Source organism: Trachinotus anak, unplaced genomic scaffold (assembly GCF_046630095.1).
Source record: "Trachinotus anak isolate AG129_WGS33_773 ecotype Australia unplaced genomic scaffold, CSIRO_AGI_Tana_v1 ptg000013l, whole genome shotgun sequence".
Taxonomy (NCBI): Eukaryota; Metazoa; Chordata; class Actinopteri; order Carangiformes; family Carangidae; genus Trachinotus; species Trachinotus anak.
The window spans coordinates 25,792,542-25,809,162 of record NW_027273864.1 but is presented as its reverse complement, the minus strand read 5'-3'; positions in this window follow the sequence as shown (position 1 = coordinate 25,809,162).

The following is a 16,621-nucleotide window of genomic DNA, read 5'->3' as shown; positions in this document are numbered from 1 at the left end:
GGGTGGGAGCTAGGTGTGGGGTAAAACAGGTGGAGGGGGGAGCAGGTGAAGTCAAATTAACAAATACACTTTTGTACTTAAATTCTTAAGAGGTCTTTATTCTTATTAAATTGATTGTCTTTGAAGCTCCACTTCAATGACAAAATTATGCGGACACCTAGAGACTACCCCCGACATAAACAGCTCATTCCAAAATAAAAATAAAAATGCGCTTTAATCTGCTGCTGAAACAGCCTCACTCATGTGGTTTTAGGCTTCCCACCAGATGTTGAACCTGGCTGCAGGGATTTCACCCCATTCACACACAAAAGCATTAGTGAGGTCTTCTGACAAGGCCTGGCTCCATCCCAGTAGCCCTGAGAACTGCTCCCACAACGGGGGCTTCAGCACATCATGAGTTGTTTCCGGTGCCAGTGATAAGCACCAGGAGAAAGTGCTCCCTTATTGTAGGAAGGCAGAAAGTAAGTGTTTGGAGGACAGGGAGGGAGATGGATGTGTAGCACATCAGATGTTCATGCAGAAACAACAAAGTTCATCTCATGTCACAGACCTGAAATTAACCTTCATATCTTTACCAACCTTTCTACCCTAACTCATTCCCTAACATTCTCAACTATATTGTATTCGCCATGACCGTAATATTTTCCAAACCCTAACAATAATATTGCCATGTGAAGACACTGTAGAAAGTGAGAACTTTGTTAAAAGGTTGGCACTGCACTTTTTTTAAGGTTTCATATCTTCTCTTGTTTGCCACACTCTTATATACAGCAGGTCTAACACAGAAATGATGACACGATGATGCTCACAGCTGATGAGCTGCATATACACAGTCGGGTCCAAATGTCTGAGACCATTTTTCCCAGAAGAGGAAGATACAGGAACCGCCACTGCTTCAATTTAGCTTGGTGCTTAAGGGTAACGTCTGCCTCGAGCAGCAGATGCATCCATCAAAGTTTATTTTCTTAAACTAACTTCTACCCATTAACATGAAATATCAAAGGTGCAGACTGTTTACTGCACCTTAAGCTTCATTTTCATACTAAACGATTCCAAGTAGAGAACATTTCTTCATTACTCACTACTTCTATTATGCTTTGAGACTTGTGTATTTTGGAATATACTTCACATTTAACAGACAGTGAAAGGAGCTATTTGTAAGTTTTGCTATTGCTACATAGCCAGTTATAGCATCAACAGCTGATTTCTTAGCAGTCTAGAAGAATTTTTTACGGGTTCAGTATCAAACTTCATTCCTTTATTCGCCAAAAGCTAACTCCAGCTGTGGAAAGCAATGCCAATGTTGACTCTTGTCTCTATCACGTCATTTCTTCCTCTGAGGTTAGCACGCTAACCAGCTAGCCCCTGCCTGTGATGTCACCACCCTATAGATCACTGTAGCCTCCAATCTGCCTTGAAGACGTGGTGCTGCTCAGAGGGTGTATTATACGCAACAATGGCTGAAGCTCTTGTCAAGGTACAGCCACCATCACCCACTCACCCAACAAGAAACCACATCCAGCGCCAGAGAAAACATACAAATAACCCCTTTAAACACGACATGTTGCTTTAAAGAAGCTAAGTTTTCCTGTTGCTACATAAGCCAGTGTTAGCATTAGCAGCTGTTTACTTACCAATAGTTGAAATGTTGCAAGTTTGGCATTAAACTGCATTCCTTTACTTGCCAAGAGCTCCAATGTTGGAAAGCATTGCCAATGTTAACTCTTGTTTTCTTTTACCACCACCTGCTCCCAGCAAGAATCTATGTTTGGCAGCAGAGAAAACTTACACATAGCCTTGGCATTAACATTGCAGGATTACTATTACCTTAACAAGGGGATAAAATATACACTGCGCTCCTCGGTCATTATACAAATGTGACTTACACTTCCTGAGGATATCATTATCTCCGATGCTCATCGAGAATAAACCTCTAGAAATCGGAGAAAAACAACAGGCCTCATCCTGCCTGACAATCAGCAGGTTTTTAAACTTTCATCCATAGTTACACTGCAAACAGGAACTACTTATGAATCATTTTTAATGCCAAACTGTAAACAAATATAGCTAAAAAACATGGCTTACAAAGGAATAGAAGTGGTCTACTGGCTTGACATTACAAAAACAATTTTTTTTCTGTATAGACCTAAACACGAGATCAGCAAAAACATTTTCAACTTTGTCCATTTTCACACAAATTTCACACTTAGCTGATAAAAAAAATCAAATCACTAGAGCACCAAGCAGTTCCTCACAGAAAGAAATTAAATAAAACAGAAGGACGTGCCTCCAGAAAGATTTAAATAACAGGTTGACCTGCCAGGTCAAGGGAAAACAGTTGGTAATTGCAACTGCAGTTATTACGCTGGCAGGGTTAAAATTATGAACATGCATGATTCAGACTGAAGTAAAGTCAATGACCAGATTAATTCATGTTAAAATCACCTCACCTCCCCTAAAGCAGTGCTTCTTAAACCCAGGGCTTCACCATAATTCCATTCATAAGTAACACAATGAAGAATGTATCATTATTTTGGCAAACACTTTCTGCAATAAAACGTCTAATAGCAAAAATCCTAATTGATAGGGGACCCTGCGACAAAATCTTATCAAATGGGGCTCCGTGGTCTAATTTGTGTCAGTTTAAGGGTCCTTGATGTGAAAGAGTTCGAGAACCACAGCCCTAGAGACATGAATCATACCTGGAGGTGGATCAGTTCTGTAGTCACTGATGATCAGCCACCTTTAATTGGGTTCAATGGTGAATTATTATATTACTGTTTGTAATACAAAGCTGGCTGTTGTTCCTGTTGAGCAATGTGCATTGGAACAAAGGTCCATGTAAAGACGGGCATTGCAAATGTAGCTTGAACACTGCAGTGTGTTGCGATGTTTGATCAACTTGTTTCTCTGGAAATAGACACATAATGCATAATTCATACAGTTACACATCCATGTACTCGCATGTGCAACCACATTATAGAGGCTGACAGAAACAAATAATGACACAATCATGTTCAAAGTTTGCTCATACGGTATGTATATGATAAGAGATTGCACAGCAGTGACAACAGAGGAATTAAAAGCGGGGAGCTCAAATGCTTACTGATTTATTACCATATGTGAAGGCTCTTAAATCATGTGAAAAGTGTTTAAATGATATTCTACACTGATATATATCATCTGACTTCAAACAGATGCTGAAAATATACAAACACAGGCAGAAACATAAAAAAAAATATGATGATAGAAGCATGATAACATCATGCAGCAGAGAGCAAAGCAGAAAACTACAGCACAGAACTGAAAACAGCACAAAACTACTCACAGCACACGTCTTGTTTTGTTCTCTGATTGCTGAAATTGACTGGAAAGCCGAAGCACAGCATCTGCTGATTTTGAAGCTGCTGCCTGCTCTTCTGTTTTGGCTCGTCTTTATTTATTTATTTATTTTTTGTACCTTCAGATTCTGATCATTATGTCTCTGCTAGTGACAGCCGTGGCCGGAGGCGTTGTGTTTTCAGGTTGTTTGTCTGACCCATTCTCTCAGGAACACCTGGAGTGAGTACATTCACATGATGTCAAGGATGAACTGATATGATTTCTGTGAGCAAAGGTCACAGGTCAAGGTCACTGTGACCTCGCAAAACAAATTTTTGGCCATAACTCAAGAATTCAGATGCTAATTATGACAACATTTCACACAAATGTCTAACAGGATAAGATGATGAAGTCATTTTCAGACATTTTCAAACCAAAAAGTCAAAGTTCAACTTCACTGTGACATCATAATGTTCCACAAAATAACCCTTTTATTTATTATATTATTTAACGCTGTAGCTCAGGAACAATAGAGGAGCTTGTGACTTTATTTGACATTTGACCTGAATTGGCAACACTAATCTTGGTGCTCACCTTGAAACTGTGGTGACTGTAAAGATTTTCTGCAGATGTGTGACACATCCAGAATGTGTAGCTTCTCTGCAGCAACATCCATATTTGTCTAATATCATGGTTACAACTTTGTATAATTAACCCAAACTATCACTTAAAGTGTTAATGAATCAAGTTATGTATAAACTGCTTATTGAAGTGACATAACACCTGTTCTGACTGTCAGGAAGACAGGAAGCATTGTCAGATATCAGACAATAGCACACGGAGGCATTTGAGTTACATAATACAGGTGTGATTACTGGAAGGAACCTGAAAAAAAAGTCCATGTGTTTATTACTTGACTGACACCTTAAGCAACACGGCCTGTAGTATTGTGTCAGGTGGAATAACCCTTTCATCATGTTTTCCGTGAGCCTGTCAGTCCTGTTATTTCCAGTGCTGAACATGTTTCCTCACACTGAAACCCTCCATGAGATCACACTTGGCTCCACTGTGCAAACCTGCTCCTGTCAATCACAAAGAGTTTTAATCCTCCTCTGCCTGTGCATGTGTATGTCTTCTTTCTTCTTCTTTCCCGTCCCTCGTTTTACTCTTCCTCTCTCTCACGAGCCACTATGAGGTCCATCACATGAAATGCATATTTGAATGACAGAACAATGCTGAGTGTGTGTGTGTGTGTGTGTGTGTGCAGTTTCAGCCTCTGTGTATGTTAATGTGTGACACCACAGCTGCTGTGGCATGTCTGGGGTTGTCAAGGCCATCATGCACGCAAACACACACACACATAAGCATAAAAGGACACGCTTATTAAATTCAATCTGTTTGACTTTAAACTCACAAATGATTTCTGTGTAGTCTGTGTATTTCTGTGTCACTGCCTCCCAACACACACACACACACACACACACACACACACACTCACACATCACCGTGCACTCACACGACTATCAGGTTCCTGTCAGTAATATTACTCCAAAAGGGACAGCAGAGGGAAGCACAAGCTTCCTGTTTCAGCCCTATGTGTGTGTGTGTGTGTGTGTGTGTGTGTGTGTGTGTGTGTGTGGCTGCAGGATAGGCTGGCTGCATATGTGTGCACATGTTAATTGCTGTGTCCACATTTGGGTAAAAAAGAAAGACTAGGTGATTGGTAACTTGTGTTGTTTGTGCCAGTGTGTGAAACAGTAGCCTGTGTTTTCATATGTGTTCGTGCTTATTTGTGTATTTATGTTTGAAAGTGCCCTGTGCCTCTTTTTCATGTGGGGTCAGTTAGACCCCAGAGAGGCTGGACTTCCTGTTCAACCTCTTATGAAAACAGTGTTGTAAAACTTAAAATCTTGGAGGGCTGTGAAGTTCCGTCAACACCAATTCCAGATACTTCCGACACCTTAAGGACCTCATCTGTCTTGCTGAGACAGGGGTAAGACGTGCAATAAATATCCCCAACCAGTGATTGAACTGTGGACCTTGCGGTTATGTGATATATGCTATCAGTTTACTGGGGCGTCCTCGTAAAAAATTTCTTCCAACAAATTACCACAGACGAGTGGTTAATAGGGGCTGAAAGATCATTTTTGTCAAAGAGGGTTAATCCAGCCATGGTCCAACATTAAATGTAGGCCTATTTAATTTGTCATACAAAGATCTTGTAGGAATAACATTAAAAACAATGGCTCATTGACATCATCTCTCAGAGAAACCTGTGGTTTTCCATAATTGTTCAATAACAAGTATCTGTCTGGTGAGTGTTTCTTGCTGGAGGAGGCACAACCTGCTGTCACTCTCTGTAAAAGCTTCCAGCACAGATGACATTGCAATTATCCCGTTTTACATGGCCGACTTTTTTCACAGCCTGTGGTTGAAACTGAGGTACAAACAAACTCCGTCTGCCAAAGTGAGTCTTGTATCACCTGTGTCAGTTTTATTAGTGCAGTACAACCGTTTGCTGCTGATGCCACTTACAATTCTATCAAATTTTTATAAGCACACATATGTTTTGAGGGTGGATTATTTTGTTAATAACACATTTTAATGTTGACTTTATTTAATCTAAGCTACAGTGACCTGGTTCACAATGTGTTTCCACATGGTCTGTCTTATTTTCAGCTCATACTATAACTAACAGTTTTTGGTTTTTTTTTGGTGCCCTTAAAGTGTAAAGCAATTTAATCCTGACTTTCAGCTGTTTGACTTTGAAATTAACTATGCATCACTGCCTCTAGAATAAATAAATGGATAAAAGTTCACTCAGAAGTCTCACAGTTTCAAGACGGAGCTCATTCAAGTGTGAGTATGAATGGCCAATGTCCAGTGCGAGTTGAAGGACGGACACTGGACCCATTAAATGAAACATGCGCATGCTGTCAGTCACAAAAAAAAAACAAAAAACCCTCGTATCTACACAGAGAGAAGCTTATATAATGTATATAAGAGCTTTTTATGGAGGCCCTGAGGTGCAAAACACACACACACACACACACACACACACACACACACACACACAAAATTGATTCTAGATTTCAGGAAACATACTGACAAATCAGAAACCACAGTAATGTTAAAAAAATATATATTATTATTTTAACTACTCTGCTCATCCTTGGGTGTTTGTTTCCATATTGTGTTCCTGAACAACATTGATTTTCTAATAACCCAGAATTGACTCGAGTCCTGTCCAGTCACAAACAAGAACATTTCTTCTTGCATAAGTAGCTACAAGCAACACATGGGATTAGTCGCATGCAAGTACATGTGGGCACAATGTTCAGTCAGTGCATAGCCGCATAGTGTAGGTCAGCGCAGGTGAAAGAGGGAATGTGGAGAGAGTTCACTGAAAGGAGAGAAGCCTAGTTTAATAGACTAATAAATGACATCAATACTTGATCGTGGTCTGTGTGAAAGCAGGAGATGAGTATGCATGGAAAAAGAGTGGGAGGTACAGCTGCGAATCATCAGCATAGGAGTGATGGGAAATGTTTTACTCTCCAAAGATGTTTCCATTCGGGAGAATGTATAGGCTGAAAAGGACTGGCCTCTGGATGGAGCTCTGGGCGACCCCGTAGGTGACGGGGCAGAAGAGGAGGAGGACCGACTTATAGCCACTGAGAATGTCCTGTGTTTAAGATAAGCTCTCAACCAGTTTAGCACAGGATTAATTAATACCGACGCTCTGTTCGCGATGAGTCAAAAGGATGTCATGGTCGACAGTATCGAAGGCAGCACTGCTAGCACCAGAGCCGCTAGCATGGCTGTAGACTCGTGGTCTTGTTGAATTGAAACAGCCATTTAAACTGTCAAGTGTGTCGTCACTCTGCCTCACCCTGTCTGCTCTACACTCAGTTTCAAAGCATTCCTTTCCATCACATCGCTGTCACTTTTGACAACATAAAGTCAGTATGAATTTTTAACGAGTTGGTTTTGGCTGAGCCAAAATATATCCAGTAACTCATGGATGGAGGGCATAATTATGTAACTGGCAAAGGTTCTGCAATAACAAGATTCCGGATGTACATGAGATTGAGCTGATGTGAATCTGAAGCTTACGCAATATGTGACCTTAAAAAATACAGGCCACAACAACAGGTTCTTCACACTGACTGTATAACAAAAAAGAAGCAGTAATTGATGACTCAATAAGTTATTAAGTCATTGGCATAACTTTTAAAAAAGGAATTCAAACCAAACATGACCCACCTGGCATGAATATGATGCTGTGAGACTGCAGAAACAATTTCTCTGAACTGGCCGCACCTCAAATGTGACAATGGAGGTGCTATTATATATTTGTGGTTTCAAGAAAAGGCGTAAAAAGTACCAACTCGTTTTGAAGGTTATGTAACTACTTTTGCTTTGTTGGCAAGTTTACATGCATCAGTCAGCTAAGACCACATGATCATATACTGTATATTAGATTTTATTTTGTCCCTTCAACAAAAAAAGTGGCAGAGCGTTGTAGCGGTGTGCATCACTACACTTACGGTTTAAAGTACCAATTATGCAGTTTTTAATGGTCAGTTTTTGTTGAGAGCATTTTAATAATGTTTTTGGAGGCTTTAGTTTGGGGCTCCATTTAATTATAATGCACAATATTGTGAAGTGTTTCTAATATTCTATTTTACCCTTCTAGCTAATTTAACTGTGGCGAATATCTGTAAACTTGAAAGCAAATAAATAGAAAAACATATCAGTATTTACAGTTCCACCAGCTTTGAATGTGTAAACCTTGAATATCCATTTTCAACACATGCAACAAGTTGTGTTTATTCCTTTGTTGGCTGATCAGTTTCTTCAAGTTTATTTTTGACATGTTGGTATAAATTTATGTATGTTTTTTTCATCTTTGTATGCATTTCCACAAACATCATAAAACCCCAACATAGACAGGCTAAATATATAGAGGCTAAAATATACAGTAAACAAGGAAACAAAATGCCCTGCAAGTCATGACCCAGTTGATGGTTAAAAAATTGACACAGATTTTGTGTTTAGGGATGTGGCTCATGATAAACCGACGGATCAGAATGTAGGTTACAGAAACACGTTTTGTCGCCACACCTCAGCTGTTTGCATCAAATTTGGGAAATTGATTGGCACATATGAATCAGTGCTTTATGTGTGTTTTACTTCCTGATAGAATCAGGAAGACGCTGCAGACTTGCTGAGAAAATATCTGCCCACAAGGCACTTAGCAATCAATAAGTTGGTAATAGTCAGCACGTGTATGTGAACCAGCAGGCGTTATTATTAAACACACCTGATTTTGCAAGATAGGTTACACCACCACTAGGAGTGTCACATTTTGGGCACTGACTGACACACAAGTCAACTCTTTGTGTCTTTTTGTGTTTGTTTCCTGGTAAGAAAGCAAAGCTATTCACAGCCTGAGAAAACACATTCCTGCCCTAAAATAAAATAAAAACTAGAATTACTGCCTCACAGTTGTTTGCCTCCACCAACCAATCAAGTTGCAGGAAGCATGATCACAATCTGCCCTTCTTCTGTTCCTGTTCTGTCAAGGCCTTACTGAGATATTGCGTCCAAGAGAATGGGATGGACGGAAAACTGGAAACAATATGCCGCAGAGCCAAAACAAAAAGGTTCTGCTCCCATCCAAGATACCTGCAGGTGAAAGGTCCAGTCTGCCAATCAGGAAGTGGGAGAATCCAGTGTATTTTATAGTAGGGTTAACCTTGAATGTACCATGTTGGGTAGAGCAGAGGTTTCATGATTTTCAGGGGACATTCTTGTAAAGTGCCCCTAACAACAACTATAGTAAACATTTTCTGTCAGAAGAATTGTTTATATTTAGACATTGTCTTCATTGTTTCTGCTCAGAAATGTTTGTGTGTATTCATTATTTTATGCTTCATTTAATTTGTCCTGTAGGAGGGGGCCAGCTCCTTGCTGGTTCAGTTATGCTCAGATCAGTCCAGGGGTATGTTCAATCTCAAAACTGTGTCAAAATGGTTTTCAGGTCAAAAGACAAAGGCTCTGAGGTATGTGTTCTCTCATTAGGTGGGTGTGCTAGAGGTGTTATCCAACCAGAAGTGATGTGTAAATAAAATTATTATTCCTTCCTCCACCACTGGGCCAGTCCATAACTACAGTAGATATTCAGGTGTCACAATTTCTGGCTTGGGTATACAAGGAAACTAAATAACACTTAAGTCATGACCCAGTTGTTAGTTAAGTAATTGGCCTGGATTTTGTAATTTTGTGAATTGGCTGGTGTCAAACAGATACCCGGCAGTCACGTGACATCAGAATGTGGGTTACAGGGCCAAGTTTTGTGACCCACTTCACCTGTCTGCAACAAATTTAGAGACTTGACTGATATATAGAAGTCAGCGTTTCCTTGCGGAATCAAGAAGGTGCCACTACATGCTGAGAAATGTTTGCCTGCCAGCAAATGAAAATTATAATTGAACTTCTTCCTGTTTTTCACTTTCTTTCAGTCAGCATGTGGTCCAGCAGGTGTTACTATGAATCACACCTGACATTACAACTTTCTCAAACCCAACCATGCTTCACTTGTCACCAGAAGTGTGAGATTTAGGGCACTGACTCTTGTCTGTTTATGTGTTTTTTTCCTGGTAACAAAGCCTGAGAAAGCTGTTGCAAGTTATTTTATATCCTTGTGGAGGGGTAAGTGGTTCCCTTCTTCCCTCCGTGGGTGTGTAAATTACTTATTTCTGTGTGGGAAACAATGGACAAAACTTCTTTAACATTTTGTAACATCTGTAGTATGGATACTGTAATTTTGCAACATGTTAATCTGCTGGCAATATTTATTTTATTACTGTAATCATTTTGTTGATTTGCACCACTGTTCTTTGAAAAAAAAAAAAAATTAAAAAGGGCAGCAAAATGTGAAAAAAAGGGGTCTGAGGTCTGTGAAGGCACTGTACATACCTTTATTTACACACCTGGGTTATAACAACACTTTTATGTAATACTAATTTCTGCCCCCCCCCCTACATTTATGTGTCACATGCAAGTCATACGTTGGACAGTGGACTTGGTGACCAGGCTTCACATCCTGAACAATCTTGTGGTTAGATTTAGACAATAACAACAATAACTTAAGGCTCAGGAACGTTTTGACTTTCAGTCAAAGTTAATGAACACGTTGTTATGTCTCATGCTTAAGGACATTTAAGATTTTTTTCATTTTTAACCAAGACCAGACGCTTTACTAAGTGCTGAGAGTGCCCAAACAGACCCAAAAAAGTTAAATATGACTTTAGTTGGGTGAAGTTTTACTGAAGCCTTCAGCATGCTTTGCAGCTTGCCAGATACATTAATTATTATGTTAATAACAAACATAATCAAGGCAGCGTTGCATTTCTTTCCAAACATAATTTACTGTTGCAAATTATGAAAGTTATATAATTTACACTTCTCCGGTCCTTCTATTTAAGTTTTATCATCCATAAGAAGATATATTTGTGGTTTTAATAACCAAAAACATCTCAGTGTAGTTTTACGTCTCTTCTCTCAGGCCTCTCCCTGGAGCTGTGGAAACAAAAGGTCAGTAAGAGGCTTTGAGGCTCTGATTGGCTGACTGTTTCCTAAGTGATCAAACAAAAACGGGGCAGATTTCAGGTAAACATTTAGAGAAACCAAATCCTGGTGGGCCGTGCCGGGAACATAGATGAGGGTGGTAACTGTTTAGTTGTGACATCACAAAGCTACAGAAGACCTGATTGCTCGTTTTTGAATATAGGCTGTGTGCAGTTTGTCTGTGCATTGCACACTTTGATATTAATATAGCACCTAGACCTGCACTATGATAAAAGAACAAATGGAAATCTCACTTTATACAGTATGGGACCTTTAGTATATCAATGAATTTGTAGGAGACAGGGTTGGTTACATGCTGACATGCTGGAACTGAACTTGTGATCATTTAGTTACTGTATATGTGTGTACCTCTTCTGAATACAGTATCTTCAACTGCAGCTTTTTTTGATGCATGTACCATTCATGTCTTGACAAGTGTACACATCCAGTTCACAACAGCAGGAACATTCACAGCATTTATCCTGTGTGTAGAATAATAAATTGTTTAAGACTGGGAAACTGTGTCACTGCTGTTATTAATAGCGTCATTCTTTCACACATGAGGAAGGAGTTTGAGAGGAGAATGAGGAGAATGAGGAGTTTGAGAGCGTGTGTCGGTGCGTGACCTAAAAATTCCTGAGTAATTGAAGTATGTGAATGTGTGCACATGTCATACATGTGTGTGTCTGATGGGTAGCCTTGCAAAGAACTGTTGTGTGCACCTCCACCTGCAAACCCCAAGCTCTTACCACCCTGAATACTTAATATCAATATATACCAGAGACACTATAAAACTAACATTTCATTGTGCTGCTTTTTTCCATGCTACCATCCCATACCAGATGTTAGGCTTTTATGGGATTGGTTAGGCTTCAAAGGCCCTTTAGTACTTCTAGAGTGTTGTAAAATATTTCCAGCAAAAACATATAAAAGAGAGAAGCTTCTGTGACAGGTTGTGTGTCCTTTCTTAAAAAAAAAAAAAAAAAAACTTGCACTGAAAAATGTCTGCATTAAAAAACTGCAATAAAAATATATATTAATATTATTTTCCACTTTCACTGAATTATTATGTTTTTAAATTAACATCAGTCTGGATCATAACTACCACATAGCCATTAATTTTCTAGATTTCAACCCTCACCACTGTTTTCCATATATGAAATTCTATGGGGAGATTTTTGATTTGGATTATCACAGAAAATGATGCCATGAAAAACATTTGCTCTCAGCTCATATGGAAATGCAACCACATACGTTTGCCAGTAGGCACACAAGTAAACCCTACAAAGATGCATACACCCAGACCACACACACACACACACACACACACACACACACACACACAAACACACAATGGCAGAGGGATCACAAACTACAGTTTTAATGGGCTTCAATGGGGGCAATTTTGTCCTTAAGATCCTGAGCGTCATATTTTATTCTATTTTGTCTACACAGTATATTATGGACATATCACAGGGGTTGAGGTTGAAATTCCAAAATTCCCCAAAAAATACACACTCTTTAAAAAACTGATGTATTACCACAGCTGAAATGATCAAAAAATCAAAAATGTCTCAGAGGATGCACAAGGGCTGAAAAAGAAAGAAGTCTGCGTCTTTGTTTATCTTTCTAAAACAAGACTGTATGTGCTGGGAAGGTAGTGGGGGGATTCTGAATGAATGCAACAAGGAACCAGCCTTGAAGGATGAAATGAACAGGATATACAGCAGGTGGCTATTTACAAAACCCGGACTATGTTGAACTGATCAAGAAATACAAAGACGACAGGTAGACGCTGATGCAGTGTCATGAAACACATACTGGCAATGGAGCAGCAGAAATGCCCACCTCATTTAGGCTGCAGCACCTCTCGCCTGAGCGATAAATACTGACCCAGCTGGCTGCAAAACAGCTAGTGGGGAAAACAAAAACTTCGCAGAACGGAGCCAGCAGTCCTCGGATGTAGCATATGGTCCCCTCTGCTGAGAAAATATTAGGCTTCCAGCTATCATCAACCAAAGACCTGCTAGGGCAAAGACGAGAGCTGGCACTGCCACCCACCAACTGCAGCAGTCAGCACACACACACACACACACACACACACATATATATGTATATATATATATATATATATATATATATATATATATATATATATATATATATATATATATAATTGTCATAGAAAACAGTCCGTTGTCAGAGAAGAAGAAAATGGAGAAGAAGAAGAACGGGAAGAAAATTCCTACAAGTTGAGGACTTATAAGCCCTCAGTGTGTTGGAACAGACTGTGCTACGACACCCTCTGATGCGTTATTAGGACAATACTGTTCTGCCAGAAGTAGGACTGTGTATTGGTGAGAAAAAGGAAAGTAACAAAGGAAGACAGACTGGTTGGTCAGAGGTTCATCAAGATAGGAGATAGAAAAGATAATGAGCCAAAACATTAGAAGAGAAGAACCAGATGGCCTCACATGATGGAGGACCAGACAGCCTCCGGACTAAAAGCCCATGGAGCTGGTTTGGAATGAACTGGACAGGAGATGAAGGCAAAGCAACCTGCAAGTGCAACACACTGATGGGAACTTTCGCAACAGTGTGTTTGCTCTCCATTGTAGAAAGAGCGCCACAGGTGTGTTCGGGTGCTGAATGAGTCAGAAGTTTAGATTAAATTTAAGACTCCATTATTCATTTAAAATCCTCATTTAGTATTTGTTGCATGATTTAATTTTAGAGTGAGGAAATTACACTTTAAATGAAAAATAAAAAAAAAAAAATCTAAATCTTATATTCAGTACATATGTGCAATTAGGCATCAGCTACAGTACCTATGGTACAAAAATGTATTTCTTTATCTATGTCTTTTACCTTTCATTTTGTTTACTTCATATATTAAATATTTGGTTTTGTTTACATGATACAAATATGGAATATTTGTATCATGTAAAAGACAGTGGGACAAGCCTGACACTAACCTCCACATCAGAGCCACATCAGAACCCCCCTCCTCCTCCCCTACCAAAGGAACGTCTCTCTCTATCCTGGAGAGAGATGTCAACAGGCTTTTTAAGAAGCAGAACCCCCGCAAAGCAGCCGGTCCTGACTCTGTCTCTCCATCATCCCTGAAGCACTGTGCTGATCAGCTGTCTCCAGTGTTCACGGACATCTTCAACACCTCACTGGAGACCTGCCACGTGCCAGCCTGCTTCAAATCCTCCACCATCATCCCTGTCCCCAAAAAACCAAGGCCCACAGGACTAAATGACTACAGACCCATTGCCCTGACCTCTGTGGTCATGAAATCATTTGAGCGCCTTGTCCTGTCCCATCTCAAATCCATCACTGACCCACTCCTGGACCCCCTGCAGTTCGCCTACAGAGCCAACAGGTCTGTAGACGACGCCGTCAACATGGCTCTCCACTTCATCCTCCAGCACCTGGACTCCTCAGGGACCTATGCCAGGATCCTGTTTGTGGACTTCAGCTCTGCCTTCAACACCATCATCCCGGCTCTGCTGCAGGACAAGCTCTCCCAGCTGAGTGTGCCTGACTCCACCTGCAGGTGGATCACCGACTTCCTGTCTGACAGGAGGCAGCACGTGAAGCTAGGAAAGCACGTGTCTGACTCCCAGACCATCAGCACTGGATCCCCGCAAGGCTGCGTTCTTTCTCCTCTGCTCTTCTCCCTGTACACCAACACCTGCACCTCCAGCCATCAGTCTGTCAAGCTCCTGAAGTTTGCAGACGACACCACTCTCATTGGACTCATCTCTGATGGCGATGAGTCTGCCTACAGGTGGGAGACTGAGCGTCTGGTGACCTGGTGCAGGCAGAACAACCTAGAGCTAAACGCTCTGAAGACAGTGGAAATGATAGTGGACTTCAGGAAGAGCCCAGCCCCACCCACCCCCATCTCCCTGTGTGACTCCCCCGTGGCTACCGTGGAGCATTTTCGCTTCTTGGGAACCACCATCACACAGGATCTCAAATGGGAGCTAAACATCAGCTCCCTCATCAAAAAAGCTCAGCAGAGGATGTATTTCCTGAGGCAATTGAAGAAGTTCAACCTGCCAAGGACTATGATGGTGAACTTCTACACCTCCATCATTGAGTCCATCCTCACCTCCTCCATCACCATCTGGTACGCTGCTGCCACGGAGAGGGACAATAACAGACTGCAGCGTATCATCCACTCTGCTGAGAGGGTGATTGGCTGCAATCTTCCGTCCCTCCAGGACCTGTACGCCTCAAGGACTCTGAGGCGTGCAGGGAAGATTGTAGCTGACTCCTCCCACCCTGGACACAAACTCTTTGAGACACTCCCCTCTGGCAGGAGGCTGCGGTCCTTCAGGACCAAAACCTCTCGCCACAAAAATAGCTTCTTCCCATCTGCTATTAGCCTTATCAACAAGGCTAGAGAGCCCCACTGTTGCTGATCAATTGCACCAATCACCAGAAAAAATTCCTTGTATGTGAAAACATACTTGGCAATAAAACTGATTCTGATTCTGATTCTGATTCTGATATGTACACACAATGGTAATTTGGTGTGTATTTAAATTTGCACTTGGGGCAACCCGATAGGTGAGTGATTAGGGAGCATACCACGTGAGGGTATAGGCTCCGACCTGGTGAGTTGAAAAAGGTAAAAATTACACTTGACAAAAAGTTTATGTCAGAATGAAATTATGAATAAGATGAGAAACTGACCAACAAAGTCCTCCAACCTGAACAACCATATAGGTCATTTTTTTCAACCCTCTCATAAGACCAATAGGAGTGACCCGTCATCATGGTTATGATAATAATGGTCATGGCTTTGTTAGGTTTAGGCTTCAAAACTATTTGGCTAAAGATCATCTCAAGTGGACATGTGCCTTGCCTTTATTGAGTCTGCATTTGCAATACCACCATCTTTGCGGCAGCATAAGGTTAGAGGTCAGGTTGTGTTTCAGGCTAAGAATTTAATTCATCACTTCCTGCAGGCAAAGAAAAACCTGCACTTAACATCAGAATGCATTTGTACAACATGGTGAAGTAAGGCAACTTAATTAAAGGAAATGGGAGACTTTTTTTTTCCTAACAGCCCCACTTTGTGATTGATGCTGATAAGCAGTCACATGCATTTTCCCTGGTGCAGCTTCAAAATATGGCAAATGTAAAATTAAAATGATGAATGGAATGTATCCCACAAACCATTCCCCACAATCATTTAAAAACACACTTTCACCAGCAGAAAATTACACACTTAGCTCCTGCCCACTTCAATCTAACCTTATATAAGCTCATAAGCTTTTGATTGCTTTCATTTGCATTTATTACATGATGACACCGCGGCTCAGAGGCACCGCTGCCGCATTGGAATGGATGAATCAAATGCTGCGCTTATCCAGAAAGCTTTAGCTGTTTTCCAGCTTTTTTTGTGCATACCACATAAATATTACGCCCCTAGTCAAAGAGCGGCACGATAAACAAGAATGAGAGCACTGACCTACAGCCATGTTATACCCTGCATCTCAGTGATAATAACAAATGCAATCCAGGATGTGGAAACTCATTACTGTTATTTCTGGCCAGGCTCAAAGAGAGGAAATCTCTTCTTTGGTGGTACATTCACACATGAGTAACATGGCAGCTGTGGTCACACAGCCAGGTCGTTTATTTC